General features: G+C 38.5%; 1 long non-coding RNA gene across 1 annotated transcript; it reads right to left on the reverse strand.

Annotated features, from left to right (window-relative positions):
- Window positions 1-1,029: 1,029 nt before the first annotated feature.
- LOC123874884 lies at window positions 1,030-14,487 on the reverse strand. Its single transcript, XR_006798026.1, has 3 exons — window positions 14,476-14,487; window positions 11,508-11,511; window positions 1,030-1,089 (listed from the first exon to the last, which is right to left on the reverse strand). It is a non-coding gene; the product is annotated as an uncharacterized LOC123874884 (long non-coding RNA).
- Window positions 14,488-20,151: the final 5,664 nt, after the last annotated feature.

Consider the following 20,151-nt stretch of genomic DNA (forward strand, 5'->3'; position numbering starts at 1 on the left):
TTCCCCCGACCCTACGCGTAGGTGGACGGATGACATCGAACGAATCGCAGGGATTCGCTTGATGGCAGCGGCCCAAGAGGCCCAAGACCGTGTGGAAGTCCCTACAGAGACCTATGCCCAGCTGTGGGCGTCAATCGGTCGATAATAATGATGGTAATGATGACATTACTCAATTAATGATTACCTCTCAGAAAAGTTATAACTGTATTTTAATTTTGGACATTTTGCTATTATTATTTAATTTTTTTTTGTGTGACCAAAATGTATCTTAATTTAATGTAACATATTGCATGCTTATAAGCAGAATTTGGCTGTACCTTTTTATCTTTGTAACATCTCCACTGTTTACCCAAATTCGCAATAAAGAAATTTGATTTGATTTGATTTGATTTGACATGTGCTTTCAAGTTACTTCTCAATTCTCATGAACTAATTTCTGCTACTACGACCGCATAAGATTTATCGAATCTTTACCGTGACTAGTTCTACCGTGAAACCAGCAAGTCCACACTGTCTTGACCCACGTGGACTACTACTTAAAAGCCCTTTTTATTCAAAAAGGAGACATACCCAGTTGTTCATGTTAGAATATTTGTATTTTAAAAGAACTTTTACCAAGTTTCGGACGGATTAACGGGTAAACAAGGATTTTTTATATAACAAAAGTTCGCACCGCATTTCATACGAATGAATTCATATTATTTTAGTTTAGGAAACTCCAGTTAACAAAGAGAGAGATTTTAACATTATTACGAGCGCCATTGACTCTCATCACAAAGGTCTGTTTGCAAAACGTTTAGCCTTCAGCTTTGCGGTCGGCATGCTCTCTAGCTTTTTGGTCTAAAAATCTGAAAAATGTGGTTGGCGGCTACTATTCTCTCAGTCTCAAAGAAGACCTTTGGAATGTGTTTTCTACTTTTCATGAATGTCATAATCCTTCCACCATGTTTATACTAAGGTCTAAAACATGTATTCTACTCTACATAATAGCATAGCATAGTCAAAAGTTTTAGACTATTGTTACACTTACGACGCAATAAAAGTGCAATTCAGTTCGCACAGCGCTGAGTCCTAAAATTGAACAAACACCTCTCTTTCTACAAAACTAATTTCTAATCCTTTACATTTCTCTCTATGTCTCTTTCTTTTAAGATAAGAATAACGTGGCAGACGTCGATTGATTAACCGTTGTCAGTATACATGATTTCTAAGAAAACATCATGAAGAAAAATGCTTGCCTGAGAGCTCTCCATAATGTTCTTTATATTGTATCTTGTAGGTTTTCTTGACAAACATGACATACAGACAGACGGACAGAGTATAGGCAGACAACGAAGTGATCCTATAAGGGTTCCTTTTTTCCTTTTGAGGCACGGAACCCTAAAAATAAAGTGACTCTAAGTTTGAAGTTTGTATGATAACTACAAAAGTTAGAAGCACCTAGGTTGGTACGTAAGCCAAAAATACGAGTACGCATGAAAAACGGGTCGCTTATAAAATTACTTCGTAAACAAGTTTGCCCAGATTTATGAAAGAAGTTTCAAATAAATAATTTTTAGGGGCAAAAGTTACACGGCAGGTGTCCCTTAATATTTTTAGGGTTCCGTAGAGTGGTATCTTGCCCATAACATTTGCCACTTCAGCTGTTAGCTTCAGAAGGGTGCCAACGGGACCCTATTACTAAGCCTCCGCAGTTCATCTATCCGTCCGTCTGACTGTCTATCTGTCAGCGGGCTGCATCTCATGAACCGCAATAGTTAGAGAGTTGAAGTTTTCATTGATTGTGTATGTAGCTATAAGAACAAATTAAAAAAAAAATAGCTGCCATGTAAATTAAAAGTAATAATTTTATACGAAGTAGGGAACCCTTCGCGTGCGAGTCCGACTCGCACCTGACCGGTTTTTTACGAAACAACTCGAGTAATGCAATTATGCTAATCTTGTCGTAGCTAAAGTTTTCGTCTCGCTTTTCGGATAAGCTAAATTGCTTTAATTCATAATTTGCGTGCTTATGTTTAGGTAACGTATTTTGTGAAGGCTAGAAAACTTAATTATTTTTATAACCAGCTTATGCCCGCGACTTCGTCTGCTTGGACTAAACAAATTTCAAAATCCTATTTTACCCCCTTAGGGGTTGAATTTTTAAAAATACCTTTTTAGTGGATGTTTACCTTATAATAATTTTAGCTGTTTGCATGCCAGCTTGATCCGTCCAGTAGTTTGAGCTGTGCGTTGATAGTTCAGTCAGTCAGTCAGATAGTCAGTCAGTGTATGCGTGTGTGTGTGCGTGTGTGTGTGTGTGTATGTGGAAAACAAAAACTACTAGACGGATTTGTCTGAAATTTGGAATGGAGATAGATTATACCTTGAATAATTAACACATAAGCTACTTTTTATCCCGTCAAATCTTTCGGTCCATGGTTCCCGCGGGAGTTTAAACATGTGATATCCACGCAGACTAAGTCACGGGCATCATCTAGTGTTTAAATAATTTCAACATCTCAAAATATTCCCTATCCCCAAACGCCACCTCTACATTTCCACAATATTCCGTATTTTGCCGCCGCTCGATTTGAATGTACGAGTATTCCCAGAGCGAAGCTGTTGGGAAAGTTCGGTGCATTTGGAAGTTCGCAGCTCGCGAGTGTTTGTTCGCTGTCGCAACCCGCAACCCGCAACCCGCTGCCACTAGTGACTGAAGGTATAGCAGGCCTCGTTCAAAACGACGCGGGGCGTTCTGCGTTATATTGTGCGTAGCGCTGAAAGTAGTGTTGTGGATAGCGTTGTGCTTAGCTTTGTGCGTAGCTTTGTGCGTAGCGTTGCGCGGGGAATAGGAATGATGTCTAGGTCAAAAATAAATTATTTCTTAGTAATTATTAAATAAAGGGTCTTCCAAAATTCGTAAAATCCACATTCACAGCTAGTTTAAGGTTTGCAAACCATTTGAAATTACCGATTTAACTAAAAACAGTACGTCAAATTATGTCAAATGTCTATGACGTCACATCTGTGTATATCATACGAGCTCCCATACTAAGCGAGTGTTTTAACGTTTCGTAAAAAGTCGCTGATTTGACTAGTAGTCAACATCCCATATTGTGCGTATTCCCCAAATGAAACTCAGGTTTTTTTAAATTAATAAATAAATCTTTATTGACAAGAAGTTTAACAGTCGCTTTACTTTTGACCTCCACACTAGAAAACCTGTAGGTATCGTGGAGGCTATCTTGCACCAGAAATTTGTGATACCCGTACATAATCGAAATTCCCACGGACACGTACGAAGCGATTTGCTTCCGTGCGGGTGAGTGCGGAATGGGGTGTTTGTGCTGCAGGGTAGTTCGTCTGCCACTGCACTCGCTCGTACAAGGAAATAACCGCAAGACGCGCCGCGCAACGCTCCGCGTTACCATAAACGAGGCCTTACTTATTTGAATTTCAAATGTAGGTCGCTGCTTTGTGCATTGCCATCTGATCTCCGCAACTGGTTTGGAGTATACCAGTACAGTACTCAGGTTTAGAATATCACATCCTAGTGACAACTAGCCGACTCGTTCTGTCTTTGCTTAGGGACTTCTGAATATCTTAGCAAAGGTCTGATACAGTGATAGCCTCGTGGTTAGAACCTTCGGCTCCTGATCGGACGTCGGGGGTTCGATCCCGGGCACACACCTCTACTTTTCAGTTATGCCCATTTTAAGCAATATCATTTACTTTAACGGTGAAGGAAAATATTGTGAAGAAACCTGCATGCCTGAGAGTTCTTGATGTACTCAAAGTTGTGTGAAGTCTGCCAATCCGCATTGGGTCAGCGTGGCAGACTATGGCCTAAACCCTTCTCACTCTAAGAAGAGACCCGTACTCAGTAGTGGGCCGGCAATGAAGTGATCATGTCAAAGGTCTACTTACGTCAAACCTACACACGAAATTTCAAGTTTCTGACCCATCAGTCGGAGCAGTAGTGAAGAAACCAGCTTTTTCTAGCGATTTTTTTTATTAGATCAGTAATTGGAATTTTTATACTAGGCACAAAAGTTTATATTTGAACCAGCAACAAACGCAATCATGGGCGGCATCATCTGCATTGCAGATCAACATCATATTTCAAATTTTAATTTAATTAACAATTTCATTCAATCCCGGTCCGTCTTTTGTGTTGTGTCGTTATGGTAATTATTTATACTTCATAGAGATAGGGTCCATTTGAAATTCAGTTTTATGTTTACTATTTTAAACCTAAATAAGCATGTTGAAAGTAAATGCTAAAACATTAATTTTGGTAAGCCTCGGGAACTTTTTTCTGATGTCAAATGTAAGAGGAAAAATTTAAGTTCATAAATATAAATATAGTATCATGTTAAAATACACCGAGCGACAGAAAAACAATTTTACTAAGTATATCTATCGCTTTCTATCGGCAGTTCCTTGGTAGTAGTCGAGTTTTAGTGCTGTTTAAATTTATTTATTACTTACTAGAGGATGCCCGCGACTTCGTCCGCGTGTATTAAGGTTTTTAAACATCCCGTGCTACCTCGGTACCAAATTTCATACAAATCGGTTAAGCGGATGGGTCTTTAGGAATCCCGTAGGAACTCTGTGAATTTCCCGGGATAAAAAGTAGCATATGTCCATCCCCGGGATATAAGCTGACCCTGTACCAAATTTCGTCAGAATCGGTTATACTGTTGGGCCGTGAAAAAGGTAGCAGACAGACAGATAGACGGACACACTTTCGCATTTATAATATTAGTATGGATATGAGTGGGATTCACAGTTTCACTTTAGCAACTGTATGACTAAATAAAATCTATTCAACAGTTTTGTAGTCGAAAAGAAGTAGTAAATGCAGAAAGTTAGCAAGTGATAACATTTGACCTATCTGCCGGTGAATTGTTCGCCTAAACTCCCAGTTACTCTCGATAAAAGGTGATGCTCACGAGACCCATAACTGAAAATTCTTGTGAAGGTATTTACACACTGTGGTGTTTGTATAAGGTCGGTGTGTTACTTTTGCTTTTTTTTGGTTAGCTAGTTTATTCAAAGTTTGTATCCCTATAAGGACTGATTTTTAAATCGCCAAATAAAGCAATACATGATAAGAAAAGTACTGACTCACTTAAGAACTGACTTTTTCAACGCCCAGCTCAACAAAAAGTGTTTACATTATAATTAGGTTTGATTGGTTAATATTTAAATAAGAACCGAAGTATACCTATGTATGGAAAACGATGGTGAGTGTGCTAGGGAAACTTCTCTTTAAATCCATATTAATATAAATCATGAATGCGAAAGTTTATCTGTCTGTCTGTCTGTTTGCTAGTTTTACATAGTCCATCCACTAAACGATCTTGATGAATGGTAAAGAGGTAGCTTGCATCCCGAGGAACATAGGCTACTTTTTATCCCCGAAAATCAAAGCATTTCTACGGGACTTTCAAAAACCTAAATCCACGCGGGCAAATTAATCATCACATCATCTCTATACGAAAATCAAGAATAACAGCACAAAGTTAGTATATTTCAACTTATCAAAAATCCGCAGTGCGCAAGTACCATCACTCCAAGAACTGCTTCTAATGTCTTACTTTTCAAATAATCATAAATTCCTGAGCGGAATTGGCCCTTCTGAATATTATAATACCGCAACTTTCTTAGGGGATTACAATTTTTCCGCGACCTATTTTCTTTCAGCTAATGTATTAAAGAAGGCCTCAAAGGCCGCGGCGATCGATGGTAAGGGCTTAGTTGAAATTGGGCTTTTTGATTGCATTACAAGTACTTTTATACTAAACTATACTCAAACTACCGCTATACAAAACATCACATCATTTTATTACTACAGTCCCAAAACCCAATCACACGAAGCGATTTACTTCCTTTCTTCGATATGGAAGTTCCTTCCGGCATCAGTTTTCTCTTCATTTTTAGGGTTCCGTACCACAAAAGGAAAAACGGAACCCTTATAGGATCACTTTGTTGTTTGTCTGTCTGTCTGTCTGTCTGTCCGTCCGTCCGTCGTGTCTGTCAAATCAAATCAAATCAAATCAAATTTCTTTATTGCGAATTTGGGTAAACAGTGGAGATGTTACAAAGATAAAAAGGTACGGCCAAATTCTGCTTATAAGCATGCAATATGTTACATTAAATTAAGATACATTTTGGTCACACAAAAAAAAAAATTAAATAAAAAGTCAATATTAATGTCAAGAAAACCTATTCAACTATATATAACCTATTCAATTTTTAGGGTTTCATTCAAAAAAAAAAACGGGACCCTTATAGGATCACTTTGTTGTCTGTCTGTCTGTCCGTCTGTCGAGAAAACCTATAGGGTACTTTCCGTTGACCTAGAATCATGAAATTTGGCAGGTAGCAATGTCTTATAGCACCAATAAAAGGATAAAATGCGAAAACCGCGAATTTGTGGTCACATCATTTAAAAAAAAATGTTTCAATTTTCAAAGTAAGATACTAGGTAGGTCTTATAGTACAAGTAAAGGAGAGTGCGGCACGCGAGTCTGACTCGAACTTGGCCGATTCTACCATACCCATAGACAGACAGACAACAAAGTGATCCTATATAAGGGTTCCATTTTTCCTTTCCATTTTTGACGTGACAACGTCTTATAATTCGATAGAGCCGGCTGCACGCACGAAAAAACATGACTCATGCGGCGTTACCTCGCTCTGAGGCGTACCATGTAAGGCTTGAAGTGCAAGCGAGAGCGCAGAACGAGCGACAAAGAAGCACAATCGGCCTTTGTTGTCACGTTCAACTATCGTCAGTAAACCGACTTTACAGACAACCAATTTTTTCTTTTTTAAGGAACCCTAAAAAATACTAGCTCCTGCAATCAACAAACATTTCAATTTAAACCGTCCGTTCACAAGTGAACATAAGCCAGTACGGAAGCATTGGAACAGAGCAAATCGCTCTAATTTCGGGAACTCCAAAGCTGATAAGGAAAATTGGTCTCAATACGTCTGCGGCTCTAAATGAATAAAACCAGTCAGGTACGAGTCGGACACGCACAGAGGGTTCTGTACCATCGTACAAGTAAGTAAGTAAACAAGTGTAAATTAAAAATGTATAACACCCCCGACCAGTGAAGGTTACAGTAACTAGAAAAGAGCTGATAACTTCCAAACGGCTGAACCGATTTTCTTGGATTATAGCTAAAAACGCTCTCGATCAAGCCGCCTTTCAAACAAAATAAACTAAATTAAAATCGGTTCATTAGTTTAGGAGCTACGATGCCACAGATAGATACACAGATACACACGTCAAACTTATAGCACCCCTCTTTTTGGGTCGGGGGTTAAAACGGGCCGAATTGAGAACCACCTCCTTTACGAAGTCGGTTAATTCTTTATTACACACAAATTATATATAAATAACATAAGATATTTACAAATCAGGATGTGGAGGCGGTCTAATCAGTTGGTGATCTCTTCCAGGCAACCTACAAGATAATTAAACTATGTAAGTACATTTTTTTTTTTTTCATTTGCATGGTGGCTATTTCTAATATTTTGTTATTAGTTGTTATCTAGTAGGTAGCAATAGAAATACATACTCTGTAAAAATTTCAACTCTCTACCTATTACGGTTTATAAGATACAGCCTGCTAACAAGCAAAAAGACAAGAGGACAGAATGACAGACAGACGAACAGACGGACAGACAGACGGGCAGACCGACGGACGGACAGCGGAGGATTAGCGTCCCGTTGGCACCCTTAAGGCACAGACCCCTAAAAAGGTGCATTGACCGGCTGAAGCTGTTGGCACTACGCCGATACCCGGAAACACGGATATGCGGATAAATTTGCAACCACTTGTTCTCGATGGCTACTCGAAAGTAACAAACCGTTAATTTTTATCATTGTTTTAGTATTAATATGGGTACACTTTAAATGCTCACCAAAATAATTTTTAGACCCTAAGACTAAGCACCAAGTAAAATATGTTAACTTCAAATAAAATAAACCCACTCTATACCGAGGTGCCTAAAGAACTACGATTTGAGTTCCAAAATAATTACACACCCATCAGAATAATTGTACGTGTTGTATTTATATTTATACATCTAGATCTCCAACCTCACTCTATGAAGCCCTCGGCCACCTAGATGATGTTCTGTCTCTTCTGGGCGTGTTATTGTCTACTCGGTTTCTGGAGCGAGCTTGGATGGCTGGAGTGAAGATTTTGACGGGGCAGGGCAATGCATGCACAAAAGACGGCAACGTTTAAGTGCGGAAACCAGCCCAGAGTAAAGATGAAGATGATCCTTGAAATCACGGTTAGGCAAGTGAAGTGCAAATCGCCTCCCAAATAGGTGGAGCGATAACATCTTATAAGTAGTTCACACCGATTGGATACAAAAGTGAAAGAGTCTACGCTACCTTTTGATATGCTTAATGCATAATGGCTGACGATGACGATGATATTTGACTTCGATGGAAGTCAAATACTTTTTACTGCGTTGTCTATCATTAATTGATTGGTGATGACCAATCAATTAATGATGGACAACGCAGTAAAAAGTGTAAAAAGCCTTTTCATTGATAAAAACAATATTTTCATACTAACTGACGCCCGCGACTTTGTCTGCGTGGATTTAGGTTTTCCGAAATCCCGCGGGAACTCTTCGATTTTCCGGGATAAAAAGTAGCCTATGTGCTAATCCAGGATATTATCTATCTCCATTCCGTAATTCAGCCAAATCCGTCCAGTGGTTTTTGCTTGAAGGAGTAACAAATATACACACACATACACACAAACTTTCGCCTTTATAAAATTAGTGTGACAATGGTTAGGGACGTTAGAAAGGTTGGGACGGTCGACAGTTTCATTTGCTTCATCAACAGACTGCCCCGAAGCGCCAGCTGAGTACCTACTACCGGGGAACGGAGAGCTCCTTGCGAACTTACTCTATTTATTGTTTTTGGGATTATTGGATACAGTGAAATGTTTCTGTCTAGATTCTAGAACAACTGATGACCTTTTTATAACCCTATTTTATGTTCGATTCATTTCTTTTACACCTTAGAGACGGACTAAAACTACTTTTTATCCCGGTAATTATTTTAACCTTACGTTGCCCCAATCATCAACTTATTATCCTTCAGGCCCAAAATGTTGAATTGCTAAAACGCTGAAATATTAGAGTAATTTTTTTTTCTGTCGCTTTGTATATTTTAATGTTGTTGGCGGATTATAGCAAAATAATTTTAACTGTTTCTTGCTATTTTAATGTTGTTGGACATTTATATTCATAAACTCAGAATTTTCTCCTCTTTCATTTGACATCCCACTCGATACTATAGCAAAAAAAAATCGGATACCGCCACTTTTTTGATGTAACATCCTTTAGGTCAATTTTTTTCGCATAATATATAGTCTATGTCACCCGGACCTTTACAACGAATCAATCACCTCATTCATCAAAATCGGTCCAGTAGTTTAGGCACTACGGTGGAACACACAGAAACTGGATACAAACATACATACGGATATGGAACACCCTTCCGGCGTTCCATATCCGTATCCTTCATCAGTTTTCCCTTCCACCTGGGAATGGACCAGTGGGAACCAAATTCCACCCACGTATATGGGTACCTTCAAGTCAAGAGTGAATAGGCATCTTCTTGGCAAGCGCACTCCTTCTTAGGCTGCATCATCACTTGCTAGCAGGTCTGATTGCAGCCAAGCGCTAGTCTATATAATTAAAAAAAAAAACATACATAGACTGCTAAAATCATAACCCCTTCCTTTTGACTTTGCCGCAGTCGGGTAAAAAGGAAGGTGTTAATTATGAGTTGTTAACCTGTCGATGCAGTAACGACTCGGCGCATTATCGCCGGGAGCCCATAATAATTATCCATTTAAACCTGTTTATCTCAATCACTGGCTTTTATGGCAAAAATGCGAAGGGCCGGTTGCTTTATGACAATATTAAATCATCTCGATTCAGCGATATACATGTTCTTCTAGATGCGGCGTTTCATAGTAACAGCATGCTCCAATGAACTCTTTATTTATTTAGTCTGATACTAGTAATCCTTTGATTGCAAGCTCACCTGGTGGTAAGTGATGATGCAGTCTAAGATGGAAGCGGGCTAACCTGGAAGGGGTATGACAGTTTTCATTAAATCCTTACCCCTTTGGTTTCTGCGCGGCATCGTACCCGAACGCTTGGCACGGGGACTCGATTGCGGTAGAATGACCACATGAGTAGATATTATGTGGAATGACAGTTACAATGTCACGATCGCAATCACCTTTGATTGGTTGAAACTCGCTCATCATTGGCTACAATACATTGTTGCAACAAAAATAACTGATGGTCATTGTTACAATGAAGCGCCGCATCTAGTGAAACATTTAAGTATCATTGTCTTGGTTATAGGTTAATAATTGTTCTGTAATAACAGATGTTAAAGTGAAGTTTATTGCTTACTGGAATAAATTCTAGAAGCCAATTTATTTTAATGGACAGGCTTGAATACTCTTTAAAGTCCGGTTGCATAACAGGCGGTTAAAGTTATGTTAGCGGTGAACTCTAACAGTCAATTAAAGTTTAAAATACCGTCAGTGTTATAATTATAAGTATGAATTGTTACGGCTATACTCGCATATTAAGTCGATGTAAGCTAAGGTTCGAAACTAGTCGGGCTTACATCCATAGTTTATACCTATAGTTAATAAAAGCAAAATTTTTGTTGCATAAATCAGTATTCGTTAAATTCGCACCGAAACCTTTAACCTTAATCATCTTTTTTGTCCTGATCAAAGTTTAATGATAACCGTAACTCAACTTTAACCACCTCTCACTCTATAATGCTGTATGCAATTCTAGTATGGGGTAAAGTTCTTAACTGCAGCAAATATAAATATATGATGACATGTGCAAGGTACAAAGACAGATAGTGATAATATGAATCCGCGGTATGTATAGAATTACATAAATCTCTAGACACATCGCTTTTATGTGTACGCATCACTCCAAAAAGAAGGTATAATTGAAATATTTTTAACGAATAAATTATTGGTGTGTCCTCCCAAATTAAACTTACGTGGGGGACACAGGTCACAACAGTACAGGTTTACTGAAAACTTTTATATAAAAAAAACTAATGGTAGAATAAATTATTTAATTAGAGCGCGGTTGCTATCGCAACATCTAATTATCCAGTTCACGATCTAAATGACATCTAATTATCCAGTTCACGATCTAAATGTCCAAGGTATTTAGTAATTTTTTTGAGTCTCGGAGGGAGACTGAAATAAAAATGTATTAAACAAATTCCTTCAAAATGGCGCACCCACGACAGATCGTATGCCGTCAAATGAACCAAATACCCCTTTAATTAAACTACCTTCAATAAATCTTATAACATTTCCAAAAAAATCTGATAAATTTTAATCAAATCGCTTGTCTTGTTGTTGTAAAACTGGCACTTAATCTACAGAACAGGTAATCCCCATATGCAAAGCCGGACTAACTCAGCTGGTTATAACGCTCATACTCGTATATAAAATAATTTAAAAAAAATTGAGACCCTCACTTTTTTTGATGTAACTTCCGTCAGGCCGATTTTTTTCGTATAAAGTATAGCCTATGTCACCCGGGCTATTACAAAGAATCGATTGACACCTCATTCATCAAAATCGGCCCAGTAGTTTAGGCGCTACGGTGGAACACACAGAATCTGGATACAAACATACATACATACATAGGCTGCTAAAATCATAACCCTTCCTTTCGGCTTTGCCGTAGTCGGGTAATAAAACCACTTTCCCATAAATTTTGCCCATTAATTTAGCACATAACAAGCCCCTTAAAGAAATCGCGACGCTTTAAAATTGCCTGGCGGCATTCTGTTGACAGAATTACAGGCAGATTGAAGGCATCAGCTGTAATGGCCCTCCAATATGGCTAACATCTTCGTAAATTGCTCTCAGCGATCAATATTCAACAGGTTGAGGATATAATACGCCACAGACGGGCATATTATAAGGTGATATAATGTCAGGGGCTTTAGAAACTTGTTGAGGTGGGTTTGCGTGAATAATGCTAGATATATTACTCACGGATAAAATTTTGACGTGTAAAAAAGTAGTTTGTATAGGTAAAAGTCACAGTTTTCAGAAGGTTGCTTGTAAGAGATTGTAATAGCAATAAGGCCGCCTTTGCAGCATCTAGTATAGTATCTTCTAATGCTTTCTGTATACTTACATATATTATGTTTGAGTGTGCAATACATTTTTAAAAATTAATAAATATTTAACTAGTGCTTGTGTTATAGTCAAAACTCTTATCCAATCAAAACTATATTAGCTGCAAAAACAAAAGTACCTACTTTTGACTATAACAGAAATTGGTAAAAATGGTTTTGATACTCTTCTCTGCAAAAATCATGATCAACCCATCGCCGGCTCACTACAGAGCACGGATTTTCTCTCAGAGTGAGAAGGGTTTTAGCCATAGTCCACCACGCTGGCCAGGTGCCTTCACAGTTAAAGCAAGTGATATTTAATTACTTAAAACGCACATAACTCCCGAAAAGTTAGAAGTGCGTGCCCGGGATAGAACCCCCAACCTCCGATTAGAAGGCGGACGTCCGAACCACTAGGCTATCATGGCAATAGGTATAGGTTTAATGTTTAAACTATCGTGACTGATTTCCATTTTAAGTAAAGAATGTAACGGCCATATACTCACGTATGAGTCTCTATGAAACTGGACCCCGGAAGGGTTTGAAACTAGGCTTGCATCGACTAAATACTTGAGTATAGCCAGAACAATCTATGCTTAAAAAGGTACCCTTTTATTAAACTCCGAACTGTGAATAACTCATTGTTGGAAGCAGATAATTACAATATTTCAAAGTGAGCGAATAATCGCGCGCGAGCAATTAGGCAGGCATTACCTTGAGCTAATTCAGATATTCAGTAGTCAGGCCATAAATAAAGCAAAAATTGTACGCCCACTATCTACGGGCGGTTTGCTTTCCGATTGGAGGTTTATTGCCAAGAGAAACGCAATCACACCGAAGCATAACATAATTTTCTCACACTTTTTTTTATTCAGATACAAGTTCGCCCTTGACTGCAATCTCACCTGGTGATAAGTGATAATGCAGTTTAAGATAGAAGCGGGCTAACCTGGAAGGGGTATGGCTGTTTTTTGGTTTCTACACGGCATCGCGGAACTCTAAATCGCTTTGCAATACGGTAGGGTGGTAATCAGCCGGCCGAAGCCTTCCACCAGACCAGACCAGAAAATTTATAATTTTAAAATCCCAAATTTTCCTTGCCAGGAATCGAACCCGGGACCTCCCACTAATAAAACACATCACTCATCATTGCACCAGAACGGTCATCACCAGGTCACCAGTGAGCCAGGAATCAGGAACTCTCTGACTTTTGACAATTTTTTTTTTTTTTTAATTTATAGACTAGGGCTAGCAAGTGATGATAGTATTTTATAATATTGTTACTATTATTTATTGCTTCCTCGCAAATGAGAAAAAAAAGATGAAACTACGTAGCGATGGTACGCTGCGGTGTAAATATTGTAAGGAACCGACGCGACGTCCCCGATTAATAATGATCGATATATTTTAATATTCATAGGCTAGATCCCGAGATACGCTTAACCACATTAAATGTTAATTCGCCTTTTAAAATGGAACGAGAATTAATGGCGCGGCAAATCCACCGGCGCCATTTTGTTTTTTTTTTGTTTGCCACTTTTTCTTTATGTTGTAAATGAATGCGGATCCACGGTACATACACTCGTGTGGCCTTTTTGCGGATTCTGTTTTGATTTGTTCTTAGGCTTTTTAACCCCCGACCCAAAAAGAGGGGTGTTATAAGTTTGACGTGTGTATCTGTGTATCTGTGTATCTGTGTATCTGTGTATCTGTCTGTGGCCTCGTAGCGCCTAAACGAATGGACCGATTTTAATTTAGTTTTTTTTGTTTGAAAGGTGGCTTGATCGAGAGTGTTCTTAGCTATAATCCAAAAAAATTGGTTCAGCCGTTTGGAAGTTATCAGCTCTTTTCTGGTTTTCTTATTACTTTTATCCCAGGACCACCAGAGGTTACGTATTTTCTGACACAGGAAATATGTACGATTGAGTAGTGTTAGTAAGTACTAAGAAAGCATGCCTAGCCTACGGGCTAGCTTGCTTAGACGGCCAATTTTCAGGTATCTGATAATCAAGGTACATAAAACCATTACTTACCTCAACATTTCGTTCGTCAGAAAATACGTGACGGCTGGTGGCCCTGGGATCTTTCACTATTGTAACAGAGGTTCATAATATTATGTCAATTGGCAAATGTCAAGCTGTCAAGATGGACGTTGCTTAGATACATAATTATTTATTTGAAAATAATGTTTTGGAAAACTCCGATACTTTGGATCGTAGGCGCGGAGTTTCTAATTTATAAAATATTATAATCACAGTTAAACGAGAAAACATCAATTCAATTATAATATCCAACAGTCAACCAAAGGCCACGAACAATCAACCCAAACCCAAACCATAGTCAAACTATTTTTAGGGTTCAGTAGGTATCTGTAGAAAAAAAAGGATGTTGTAGCCTCGACTGTTTTAGTCGCGTAGGTGTGCATGGCACCATTAAATATCGTAGGAGGCGATGACCCTCCGCGCGGCTGAGGTTCCCGCATCGTAGTCGCTTTGTCGCGCAGGTTTGGATGATGCATTAGGCGCACCTTCTTTATATTTTATCTGCTTGAACTCAGCTTATTTATTTTGACAAAATACGTTAAAAATTCATCATCATCAGGATCAACCCATCGCCGGCTCACTACTGAGCACAAGTCTTCTCTCAGAATGAGAAGCTACCACACTGGCCAAGCACGTATTGGCACACCTCACGCACCTTTGAGGGAGCATTATGGCCAACTCTTAAGCATGCAGGTTTCCTGACGGTGTTTTCCTTCACCACTTCGTTGTCTGTCTGTGTGTCATCTTTCAAGAGAATCAAAACTTATAAATTGGGTACTTCCCGTTTACGTAGAATCATGAAAGGCAGGTAGCAATATCTTAGCCCAAGCACTCTACTCCTGTGGCCCAAGTAAACAGAAAAATCCGACAACTGAATTGTCATTACATAAAAAAAAACTTGTACGGAACTCTTCATGTGTGAGGCAGACTCGCACTTGACCGGTTTTTGAAAGTTATGTCAAATAAAAATTTTACATGCAATAACAAACAAAATGAAATACAAGCCACTTTATTCCTTATTTCATAGGGTGAAAGTCGATTTCAATTTAATCGTAGGTATATCTTGAAAAGCGAACTATTATACGACTACGTAAAATGGGTACATTTTTAAAGCAACGACATGTTAGAAACAGATATTTCGTTTTGGTCGTGTTAAACTATGTGAGTCATTCAGATAATTCTTGATTTAGTGATGTTCGGTCAAAAATATTTCATGGAACGTATAATTAACATAACATTGATGTTACTTTTGAAGAGATATTAGCTGCCTTATTGGATTTATATTATTATAGAAATTGGGTTTTAGAATAGCACAAATAAACGGTAATTTATGAATAAAAGTTTAAAAAGCGTGAAATAAAAATTAAATTAAAAATTTAAAAAACCCCCGACACATAAACCTCTAAAAAGTAAAAAAATAATAGGTAAGTATGTATGGGCCCTTTAAGAATAGTATAAATAGTAAAGATTTTATCCAAGCGTTCGTTGCGTCGGGGGACCGCTAAAGACTATTCTTTCTACAACAGATGACTTTCATAGTTTATGATAGGTAGCGGTCCCCTGGCGCAACGAGCGCTTGGATAAAAACTTTACTATTTATACTATTCTTAAAGGGCCCATACATACTTACCTATTATTTTTTTACTTTTTAGAGGTTTATGTGTCGGGGGTTTTTTAAATTTTTAATTTAATTTTTATTATTTTAAAAGGACCAGGGGATTTTAGTTTTTTTTTCTATAAATCAACTTAACAAAAGTAGGCTGCCTCGGATTTGTCTGGTTTTTATGTAGGAATGTGGTATTTTAAGTTCTGATCAAAGTATATAATATTATTTCACTAGCAACCGCTCTCAGATTTTCTCTGCCAAAACAGCAGTCATCTTTATGGCCTATCCTGTGGGAATTTTGAAAAACCCGGACTATCACATATTTTGCGCTATTATCCTTGATTAATTCGTAAGTATGGAAAGTTGTAACACGCAGATATAAATCTCATTCGCATTTTCAACAAAATAAATATTTTCTAATGCAAAAAAACCCCGCGCCAAGTGCGAATCAGTGTCGCGCACCAATGGTTCCGGACTCGGTTATTTTTTCCGACATTTTGCACGATAAATCAAAAACTATTAAGCTCAAAAATAAATTAAAATCTGTTCTAGAATGGCAAAGCCTTTTCGTATAATGTTTCACTTGGTATAGTTATCTTACTTTGAAAATTGAAAATACTACTTACTAGCTAATGCTCGCGACTTCGTACGCGTGGATTTAGGTTTTTTTAAATCCCGTGGGAACTCTTTGATTTTTCGGGATAAAAAGTAGTCTATGTGCTAATCCTGGATATTATCTATCTCCATTCCAAATTTCAGCCAAATCCGTCCAGTAGTTTTTGCGTGAAGGAGTAACAAACATACACACACACACACACACACACACACACACACACACACACACACACACACACAGACACACACACATACAAACTTTCGCCTTTATAATATTAGTGTGATATGTTCATAAATTTTTTTGTGATGTTTTTTTGTGTTTGTAATAATTGTTAGGACGAGGTTTATATGAAAGAATTTTTTGGAAAACCCACGGGAAAAGACAGTTTCCACGTGACACGGACGAAGTCGCGGGCATCACCTAGTATCTGATAAAAACAGAAACTCTGCAAAGATCACGTAGCAACTCATAAGACGTTCACTCATAACATGCAAATTCAAGTGCTTTAAGTAAAAAAATGCTCGTCTTAATGAAATATTCAGGAGGCTGCGAGCGGGCGGGGTTATACCCAAAGTTTTGTGCGATGTGCCATGGAGGGTGGAAGACACAAATCATAATCATTTTGTATTCAATCTTTACATATTCGTAAGTCAAAAAAAATTTTTTTATAGAAGCAGACATTATTATGCACAAATCCATGATAATATACAAGTAACCGAAAGCTTAATTTGCTATAATCCATTGAAACAGGCAAATCTGTATGGTACCCGCCCTCCCACTGCTAAACATGCAGGAAAAGCTCGCCACCAAGCAAGCAATACGCATCGGCAGCATCACACAAATCCAAAAACACACTCGATTCACGTTTCGCCCCGACACCGATGACTTGACAGACACGACAGACGGAGAGACAGACAGACAGACATACAACAAAGTGATCTTACAAGGGTTCCTTTTTCCTTTTGAGGTACGGAACCCTAAAAACGCTATTGTTTAACAAGAAAAAGATAGCAAAAAAGATAAAAGGAAAAGAGAGAAAAAAGATCCCAGTCCAATCCTTTCGAACATCGGTGGAGTAACGAAAACTTGTCCCAACTTGTGCCATTGCTCAAGAGTGTCGCCAACTCCGACTGTTATCAGTTGTCATACAGTCGGACGGAGTTTAAGTAAGTTTTTCTACTAGTTCATTCCCAACTTCTATCTGTGAGGATATAATGGTCTTATAAGAGCGTATATTAGCGAAGATCGGACGTTATCCGATTTCCGGGGGTTTGTGTGAAATGTTTTAGAACAAATTTTCAGTTCACGTTATTTATCAAGTGGTAATTTTAATTCAAAAATTAGCTTAAAAGACGTGTCCTGGAGTGGAAACCACGCACCAACAAGGGTAGTGTGGGACAACCTCAACCCGCTGAACTATTGTTAAAATAGTGGGAAGTGGCCTTGCGAAGGCCTATGTCCAGCAGTGGACGTAAACAGGCTGATTGTAGAGACAGATAGAGTTTTGAAAAGCAGGTGTAAGGCTTATTCAGTACTTTTCGTTGCTCCTTCACCTAAACAATCCATACTAATATTATGAATGAGAAAGTGTGTCTGTCTGTCTGTATATCTGCTAGATTTTCACGGCCTAAAAGTTTAACCGAATTTAATGGGTAGGTACAAAGTTAGCTTACATCCCGGGGAAGGACATAGGCTACTTTTTACTTCGGAAAATCAAAGAGTTCCCACGGGATTCTTAAAGGTCCATCCGTTTAACCGATTTATATAAAATTTGGTACAGAGGTAGCTAGCGAGCCCGAAAATTGACATAGGTAGGCAACTTTTTATCCCGGAAAATCAAAGAGTTCCCACGGGATTTTGAAAAAACCAAAATCGACGGGGATGAAGTCGCGGATATCATTTAGTGAACTATAATTACGATAACACGAGAGAGTGCGTACTTAGGCAAAGTTTTCTCGTGGCTTGCATGTTAGGCCAGAGGGTAAAGTTTTGAATTTTCAATCGTGCCATTTGACGGCGGAGTGTGGTGCAGGCTACAGATTGCGTACATTTGTAATGCGGCGCCTGAGGTCAAGCAATTTATATAGGCCAGTGTACACGCTACACGGGCTTTCCATCGTGCTACATACATAATGTATACAGTTTAAAGCAACTACTGTTCAAAAAACCTATTTCTATACCTATATTCGCTCCAGCAAAGCGCGGGATTTCAATTGCTATTAAACATGGCATAATATTGTATGTCAAATCTTTGAAAAGAGCAACCGCCGAGTTTCTTGCTGGTTCTTCTCGGTAGGAAAGGCATTCCGAACCACTGGTAGATGCATTTGACGATTCAAAAGAACTTGTAAAAGTCTAATTGAATAAAAATATTTTGAATTTTGAATTTATAAGTCACAATATTTTTGTCCAAAATAATATTATTATGTATTATCGCTTCAAGTAGTTGTATTTATTTTAGTTTTATTTATTTAATCGTTATCAACAGCGCTCAATTTTTTGTTTATTATAATCTTAACCTAAGTTTTACATAAGGCCACAAGAGATTATTTAAAATTGTAATGAAAAATATTTTAACCGAGTAGACTACAAAATATACTATAATTACAACAGTGTGTATGAGTGTGTGTATACGTATGTGTGTGTGTGTGTTTGATTCAAGCGTCGTGGTAGGTTCAGACGCCATGGACGGATATGAAGTGATTTGCGTCCTCATTTCATTGATTTTGGACGAGAAAAGATCTCAAAGCGTCCCGAATACTGCCCAGCCAATATTATTTGAGGTATACTTAAAGGTTGGTCTATCGATATATACGCATGGGGGTGGCACTCTAAAATGCTAGCGTCGCATTCAATAAGAACTCGCAAACAAGAAACTGGATCTTTTGGCAGGTGTCGTGCGACAAAAATTCTCGGCTCCCCCGGGGCTGTCCGCGTGTCAGCAATACTTAGCGCGCAAGCCATGGGCTGAAGCGATTCTGCTTCTGAAGAGATTTATTAGAAACTAAAGAACGCCACGGCTTCGCCCGCGTGGATATCGGTTTTTTAAGTCTTTGATTTTCCGGGATAAAAAGTAGCCTATGTCCTTTCCCGGGATGTATTCCAAGTCTGTACTGAATTTCATTAAAATTGGCCGTGAAAACGTAGCAGACAGACAGATAGACAGACAGACAGACACACTTTCCCATTTATAATATTAGTATGGATCTATTTATTTAACCGATAAGTGATTCAGATAGCTTGTACCCCGGGGACGGACATAGGCCACTTTTTATCCCGGAAAATCGAAGGTTCCCACGGGATTCCTAAAGACCCATCCGCTTAACGGTTTTGTATGAAAGGTACCGAGGTAGCTTACGTCCCTGTTATTGACATAGGCAAGTTTTTATCCCGGAAACTCAAACAGTTCCTACGCGATCTTTAAAAACCTAAATCCACGCGGACGAAGTCCCGGGCATCCTCTAGTAATTAATGAATGCAGTTTTAAACAGAACAACCTATTTAAGGAACGCAACCGGATAATAAACTTAATTTCATCATCAGTTGCTGACTTGGCCCACCCCAATACTCTGACAAATTGAATCTTTCCACGCTGGAGGCAAGACAAAAAGGTCGATTCACATTTTATTTGCCATCTGATTCCTTCCCCCCTCCCCCGTCCTCATCA

This window comes from Maniola jurtina, chromosome 19 (assembly GCF_905333055.1).
Source record: "Maniola jurtina chromosome 19, ilManJurt1.1, whole genome shotgun sequence".
NCBI classification, from domain to species: domain Eukaryota; kingdom Metazoa; phylum Arthropoda; class Insecta; order Lepidoptera; family Nymphalidae; genus Maniola; species Maniola jurtina.